Raw genomic sequence first — 8,428 nt, forward strand, 5'->3', positions numbered from 1 at the left:
ATCTCATCACATCATGTCCAGTTCCAGGTGACCATCTGCTTTCACCAAAACCCCTGGCAGGGTCTGGCTCCATCCTACCACAGCCCACTTTCTTCACTGGTTTTAAATTAACAATGCCCTGCTGCCTGTGTTGAGCCCAGTACTTAGGAAGATCATCACCCCCTCCTTCTGAAGTGGTCTCCATTATCCTTGCTTCCTTTAATAGGTGAGGATCAAAGGAAAGAGAGAAACCAGGATGGGCTGAAATGTCACCATCTAAGGGGATATGGGGGTGGTGGTGGAGGGAAATACAGCCCCTCCTGTTCCTGAGGAGAAGGCCAGATGTGAGCCATGGCTGTGATGAGCTGGCACTAAGCAGCCCAGGAGGGTCAGGCTGGAGTGGTTTATGCTAAGTGTGTCCCACCAAATGGAGCAGAAATGTGACATCCTAAGGATGTCCTTAGGAGGGTGACAGACAGGTCTTTGGTGGCCTGTGAGTCAGAGGGACAGGGACAGACAGGAATGGAAGGGGCTGCCAGCAAGCACACACCTGCTCAGGTGGTGTGAGCTGGGTGCCAGCAAGCAGGGGTGGGCTGGGGACAGAGGGGTTTGTCCCTGGGGGGGGTGGAGGGATGTGAAGGCAGGGGGGGAAGGATGGGGTGGATCAGAAAGAAGCTCATGGCAGATGGGTGTGTGTCCTTGTGAGGTGTGTGTGTATCCCTGGGTTTGTGTGTGTCCCTGTGTGTGTCCCTGTGTGTGTATGTGTGTTCTTGTGAGGTGTTTGTGTGTCCTCGTGTGTGTTTGTCCTTGTGAGGTGTGTGGGTGTCCCTATATGTGTGTCCTTGTAGTGTGTGTGTGCCCTTGTGGTGTGTGTGTGTGTCCCTCTGTGTGCGTGTGTCCTTATGGGCTGTGTGTGTGTCCTCATGGTGTATGTGTGTGTCCTCATGGTGTGTGTGTGTGTGTCTTTATGGGATGTGTGTGTGTGTCCTTGTAGTGTGTGTGTGTCCTTATGGGGTGTTTGTGTGCCCTTATGGGGTGTGTGTGTGTCCTTGTAGTGTGTGTCTGTCTTTGTGGGGTGCATGTGTCCTTGTGGTGGGTATGTGTGTCCCCTTGTGGTATGTGTGTGTCCTTGTATTGTGTGTGTGTGTCCTTATGGGGTGTGTGTGTCTGTCCTTGTGGTGTGTGTGTTTGTGTGTCCTACTGTGGTGTTTGTGTGTGTGTTCTTGTAGTGTACGTGTGTGTCCTTGCAGTGTGTGTGTCATTGTGGGGTGGGTGTCTGTCCTTGTAGTATGTGTGTGTGTCCTTGTCGGGTGTGTGTGTCTTTGTGGTGTGCCCATGTTCCTGTGGTGTGTATGTGTGTGTCCTTGTGGAATGTGTGTGTTCTTGTTGGTGGGTGTGTGTCACCTTGTTGGGGGTGTGTGTGTCCTTGTCGTGTGTGTGTGTGTGCTGTTGTGGAGTGCTTGTGATGTGTGTGTGTGTAACCATGGTGTGCGTGTGTCCTTGTGCTGTGTCTGTGTCCTTGTGGCATGTGTGTGCCCAGCAGGAACACAGGGTGCATGCATATATTTATGTGAAGCTCTCTCTTCATATGCAACATACATCTGCCCATCAGTCCAGCTGCAACATACAACATATATATATAAATATATATATACACGTGTCCCCCCTGCACACTGCTCCTGGGAGCACTCTCCTGCAAGCCTGAGATATCTGAGCTACCTGAGCTATCTCTGCACAGGTCCTGAGGAAGTTTTCCTCTTTCTGTCTGGAAGATAGCAATTAATTAGAAAATAATAATAAAATTTTTAAAAAACACATCAATGTGGCACTGGGCCTTTCTGAGGGGCACTGAGAGTGTGATGGGGGAAAGGAGCAACCCTGGGGCACGGGGGTCCAGAGCTCTGAGATCTTAGAGAAGAAGGTAGCAGGGGCTGAGGAGGAGAAAAGCTCTTTAGGTTTGATGGAGTGAGAGAAGAGATTTGGGCTTGCAGGAAAAAAACCCAGCTAGGTGGGACAAACTTTTCTGGGTGGCTGAGTGCTGCCAGCCGAGCTGCTGGCAGGGCTGGGCCAAGCATGAGCCCAGGATGATCCTCCCCAATCCTGTACCCTCCCAAGGCAGCCCCAAAACACCCCTGACCAATTGTCACAGAGGCTGGGAGAAGTGAAAGGGGATGGAGGGCACCTGCTTCTGCCCCTTTTTTCTGTGATGTGAGGTGCTCTGGTCAGAGGGATCTCATGGCAAAACACCCCAGCTGAGTTGCAGAGACCCAAATTGGACAGATTTGCCATGCACAGGAGTCCTGACATTCATTTCCTTCCCCTTATAGAATCATAGAGTAATTTTGGTTGGAAAATACTTCCAAGGCCATCAAGTCCAACCATTAACCCAGCACTGCCAAGGCCACTGATGAGCCTTAGCATCCCATCCACACTTTAAATCCCTCCAGAGATGGTGATTACAGCACTGCCCTGGGCAGCCTGTGCCAAGGCCTGACAACCCTCCTGTCATGCTCATGAAAAGCAACTGCTGAAAGGGAAATGAGCTTTTAAGGATTATTTTGACTGAAGGAGCCTCCGTCATTGCAAGTGCCAGAGCTGCCTTGAATTCAGAGCCATCTGGAGCACAAGCACAGCCCTTTTTCTTTTATCAGCGTTTCCCCCACCACTGCCTTTCAGATCTTTCCTGTTCACTGGTGATGTTCTCCCAGATTCCTCTGTCACAGAGTGCCCCAGAAGGGGGAGATGCTGGCTGCAAGGGCAAGGTCCTGGAGAGATGGAGGGTGACAGCTTGGGACACAGCATCCAGAGGCTGCTGCGCAGCAGCATCCTTGCAGGGACCAATTTTGGGAGCAAAGTGGGATGACTTCCCTGTCGCTAGATGGCACCGGACCCCTTTGCAGGAGAAAGTGGGAGTGCTGCAGCGAGCAAGGAGAAAACTATCCCCTTGCTAAGCCAGCTTTGCCACCAAGGCTGGGTCTCCCTGCACGCAGGATGGGGGAATCCACTGGTTTCTGCCCTCTCCTTGCTTGGAAAATTCCCCTTGGGTAGAGGTCGAGTTGAATACAGAACAGAAAAGGGGGTGGGAGGGAGAGAGTGGGGGGGATGAAATGCATTTTGAAGGCTGCCTGGATGCTCTGTAATTTGCAGTCACATCAGGCTCCTGTTACACCCTCCTGTGCCCTTCAGCCACAGGCACTGACTGATGGAGCTGCATGAACCCAGCCAGGCACCAGCACAAGGATGGGGGTGAGATAGGGGGAGCTGCCTGCTCACACGCCTGCCCCTCTTTCCTCCTCCTTGGCCGTGATTTCCTTCCCTCTGATCACCAGATTTCATCTCCAAGTTGTTAATTTTTAAAACCCAAGTACTCGTGAGACTCTGCCTGCAGCGCTTGAGCTTGGTGTCTTCTCCTCTTTAATATTAAAGAACTCAAGCTTTCAGTCATTTCCCTTTGGGGAAAATGGTTCCTTGATTTGCCACCTTCCTTCCCAGGAAGTGTTTTGTTCTATTGTGTGTATCTTCCACCACTCAGTTTAATCTCATTACTGCAAACCACAGCCACTTGGACCTCTTTAATTAGTAACTTGGTGACATCTTTGGTGGCAGCTTCCTCCGGATCATCTGATATTGTCAATGTGGCTGGGGGTGTAGCCCAGCTGGTTGAGCTGCCTGGGAAAAGGCTTTTCTAAGGGGTGTAACAGCATTTGGGCAATGCTGAGGACTCCAGCAGAGTCTCAGAGGTGACTACTATGTCTGGGAAGAGGGACAGCAAACAGTGCTTTGACTTCACGTGAAGCCATTCATCTCTGAGCTGTTGCATGGACAAGTGTTTGATGATGAGCCTGTCCTGAACTCTGCCAAGTTGTTGTCCTCCTGGGACATCACGGTGTCCCAGACCTGAGAACCACGCTCTGTGCTTCACCTTACATCATTATGTGGCTTCAAATTGCTGCTGGACACTGCCTTCCCAGTTCTAGGACACTGCCTTCCCAGTGCTAGGTCACTACATCAGCTGGGTGTCCCCTCCTCAGCCCTCGGGAAGGGCTGTAGGGACATTCCTGGGGGATGGTGAGGTGGATCCTGCAGATGACCTGCTCTGGTCATTGCTGGGGTATGTGGAGCACTGACATCCCTCTTATCCAATGGGAATGACCAAACACAGCAAAAATAGAATCCCTGGACATATCTTGTCCCAGAAGAGAAATGGAACAGCTGGTTCCTGGACTTTTTTAGGAAGCATTACAAGTCCTGCCTCTGAGCAAATTCAGCACCTACATCCAAGGTAGGTCTCATATTCCCAACTCCCTGGCTGCACTTGCCTCCCTAGAAGGACCCCATACCACATAAACCCTACCTCTACCAAAGAATCAGTGCTGGAGATGACAGGAAGCCTTTGCTATTACAAGATCTTTGCGTCAGGGGCTGGACAGTGCTGTAAGGCTCTAAGATAGACCATGATTCATGATTTATCATTGTCCAAGCAGAGCAGGGGTGTTCCTCAGTCTGTAAAAGGAACACTGCACCAATGCTCTGATTGTGCTTAGCAAGATAGCATGGTGACTTCATGTGCTTTGATGTTAAAAAATAATCCCACCAAAGCTGTAGAAACTGCAGCTTGGTCATTTGCCTGTGTGCTCAGGGAAGAAACTTCTTTTCCCATGCAGGTGGGTAATTACACACCGTGCTTCAAATCCAGGCAGCATGTGATTGTGGGTTTTTCCTTCTCCTTTTTCTCTTCTCTTCTCTCTTCTCTTCTCTTCTCTTCTCTTCTCTTCTCTTCTCTTCTCTTCTCTTCTCTTCTCTTCTCTTCTCTTCTCTTCTCTTTCTCTTCTCTTCTCTTCTCTTCTCTTCTCTTTCTCTTCTCTTCTCTTCTCTTCTCTTCTCTTCTCTTCTTTCTCTTCTCTTCTTCTCTTCTCTTCTCTTCTCTTCTCTTCTCTTCTCTTCTCTTCTCTTCTCTTCCTCTTCTCTTCCTCTCCTCTCCTCTCCTCTCCTCTCCTCTCCTCTCCTCTCCTCTCCTCTCCTCTCCTCTCCTCTCCTCTCCTCTCCTCTCCTCTCCTCTCCTCTCCTCTCCTCTCCTCTCCTCTCCTCTCCTCTCCTCTCCTCTCCTCTCCTCTCCTCTCCTCTCCTCTCCTCTCCTTTCTCCTCTCTTTTGTTTTCTCTTGTGTGAAAGAAAAGGTAAAAAAAGAAAAGAAAGAAAGAAACCCTAGGTAGATGGGATATGGGGTCCTTGGTTTCCTGATCCAGGCCCAAAGCAGGCAGAATGGTCTCCCTGGACTCAAATCCACTCACGGGATTGCTGGAGAGTTGTTTCTTCCTACTCGAAATCTACAAAACCTTCCTGATAGTGAATGTTGGGAAAATTCAACCCTTTCCCATGCAGAGCTTCAGCCTGGCTCCCTCACTGCTCACAGATGCTTCTTGCCTTGAAATATCCCTGACCTGCTTTAGTCCTGATGCTATCACAGTGTTAGGGATCTCTTACATGCTCTGTCTTAAGCCAAGGGTGACTGAGTCTGATGCCCTGCAGCTGCCAAATCCAAAAAAGAGCCCAGCCAAGGCTCCTTACTTAGGGACAAAGGAATCTCTCCCTTTTCCTGTCCTCCAGGCTGAGGTGCAGGGAGTTGTTACTCATCCCAAACTGAACATGGAGGTTCCTCTGCCTTGGTATTTAATACCAGCTGGGTTTAAATGTGGGGATAACAGCACAGGGTGAGCCAGGGAGAGCTCCTTAGTCTCACCACTGTCCCAGATCCCAGCTGTCTTGGGATTTGCCAGCTCCGTGCAATGGGATCCATGAGGGCTGGAAGGGGTATAGCTGCAGTTGTGGGGTTGTCCCACTCTCTGCCACCCTCCTGGCATTCCCCATATGATCCCCAATTACCCATTGAGTCTCTTATATGGGATTACACATGCATATATATACACATATATGGGAGACACAACTTTACCCAAAGCCCAACGAGACCTTTCCCAGTTGCAGCTCTAGTGCTGACAGCAGAGCAGCAATGATGACTGATAAATAAATAAATCCAACTCACAGCTCCTGCCCATGGCTGAGTCTGGCACCGAGGAGATGATCCCCTGCCTATCATGGGACACCTTCCCTTCCTGTGTGGGAATGAGACAGGATAAACAGGTAAATTCCCATACAAGATAGAAGAACTGTACAAACCTCCAGTGAGAAGGCAACTGCACCAAAGGCTCCTCAGAGGCAAAGATGGCTCTAATGTCCCCACATATTGTGTGTGGCTTGGATTTTTTTTCTGTGGACCTAATCCAGGCTTGGCTTTACCCTGTGCTCTCCAAGGACAGCACCTTACAGCTTTTTGCCCCCAGAGCTAAGTGGTATTTTCTCTACCCATTCTTGCTTTTGAGGCCACCGTTGATGCTCTTTCAGGGTTGACCTTATCCATCTCTTTCACAGAATCGTGGAATGGTTTGGACCTTGAAAATCACCTAGTTCCAACCCCCTGCAGTTCCTTTACCTGCTCCCAGAACTACCTCAGTGTCTCAAACTTTGCTGTGCTCCCAGTGCTGGGACCAGTCCCTCCTGTACAGCAGTAATCACATGTATAATTACAATCACAATGTATAATTACATCATACAGCAGTGAGATGGGCATGACCATTTCAGACAGTATTAATATCCAGAATGAATATTCCAGATGATAACAATCTCATAGGACTCCCATTTCTCCTTGATGTAGGTCTCTTTCCAATGTATACTGCCCATTTCTACCAATTATTTCCCAGCAGGAAAAGGATCATGGCAAGCAATAATTTGTTGAACATGACCTGTGCCCCTGATCCCATTAAACCACCCAGAGCTGGATGGGATTAGAGGTGAACTATTTGGGAACACAAAAGAAGCAAAGATGGGTGTCCTGCTTGAGAGAACCAGGCCAAGGAGATGTAGTGTTGTGTCTGGGTGGAGTAACAGGGTTGGTAGGAAGCTTAAACCATAGGTGCTCATGAATCTGTGTTTGCTTGTAGATGTTGCTTGGCTCCAGACATCATCATCTGCTTGCATGATCTGGCACCACCATCCATTTCTAGCCTCTCTGGTACTTTAGTATTTAGTGGTATTCCATTCCATTCCATACAACTGGAACATGGCTTCCCTACAAACCTGCTCCTCCTTCCCCAACCATGCAAGGTCAGCTCCATGGCCAGGGCTTGGCTTCAGTGGATGATGAAACCACCACCCTGAAGCCCAACCCCTTACAAGGATGACTCTTGACACCCAAAGAAATAAATTTTCTAAGAGCATTTGGAGAAGAGCACCCACTAACCTTTGGAGAAGACTCCTTCCATTTGATGGTGGCAGGACTCCATTGTGCCTTCCTCTGGATGCTCTGAAGAGAGGAAGGGAAGGGTGAGGCTTTATGGGGTTTGGTATCCAGCAGCAGGGGTTGAATTGTTGTCATGGTTCTGGCATTAACCTCCCTCTTCTTCAAAATGCCATCAGGAGATGGTGTCTTGAGTGGAGCAAGATGTAAAGTCCTACTCAGTTGAGTGGCTTTAGCAGTGTCCAAGCTGGTTGGGAGTCCTCTGAGACTCCTTGTTGGAGAATTGATGTTAGGGATGGCAAGATCCTCCATGGACCTGCTCCAGGACATATCTCTGCAATGGCTTTGAGACAGGGTATGTTTTTTCCCTGTTGGACTGGCATTATTCTGTGACAGATATCTTCTCTCCATGAGCTAAAACAACCACAAGAAACATAAAAATAGGTGCATATCTAACTTCAATAATCATAGAATCATAGAATTGGCTGGGTTGGAAGGGACCTCAGAGATCATCAAGTCCAACCCTTGAACCACCGCTGTGGTTGCTAGACCATGGCACTGAGTGCCACATCCAGTCTCTTTTTAAATGTCTCCAGGGATGGAGAATCCACTACTTCCCTGGGCAGCCCATTCCAATGTCTGATCACCCTCTCCATAAAGAAATTCTTTCTAATATCTAACCTAAACTTCCCCTGGCACAACTTAAGACCATGCCCTCTTGTCTTGTTGAAAGTTGTCTGGCAAAAGAGATCAACCCTCACCTGGCTCCTACCTCCTTTCAGGGAGCTGTAGAGAGAGATGAAGTCAGCTGACATTTTTATTTCCTGCTCTTCTATTCAAAGCATCATATCTGTTGACATTCTATCAGGAAATAATTTCCCAACAGTTTATGCTCTATGTTCCTTGGAGTAGATGCTAGGGATGTGACCAAAACACACTTTAGCCCCTTCTGAAGTGTGAGAAGTTTCTGTCTTTCCTATTTCTAGTACATCATCCTAAATTGTTCATGGTCATGTAATAAAGCCTTAGAGTAAAAAAATATGACCACTGTCTGTCTTCCCTCTTGGATCACAGTTTTATCCCCATCTCCATCACCTTCCTCTAGGAAACTGCATTTCCAAAAAGTCGGAAAATTCCCCTATCTCTAATTTCCTACTAAA

The sequence above is a fragment of the Calypte anna genome, chromosome 2, assembly GCF_003957555.1.
Source record: "Calypte anna isolate BGI_N300 chromosome 2, bCalAnn1_v1.p, whole genome shotgun sequence".
Classification (NCBI taxonomy): domain Eukaryota; kingdom Metazoa; phylum Chordata; class Aves; order Apodiformes; family Trochilidae; genus Calypte; species Calypte anna.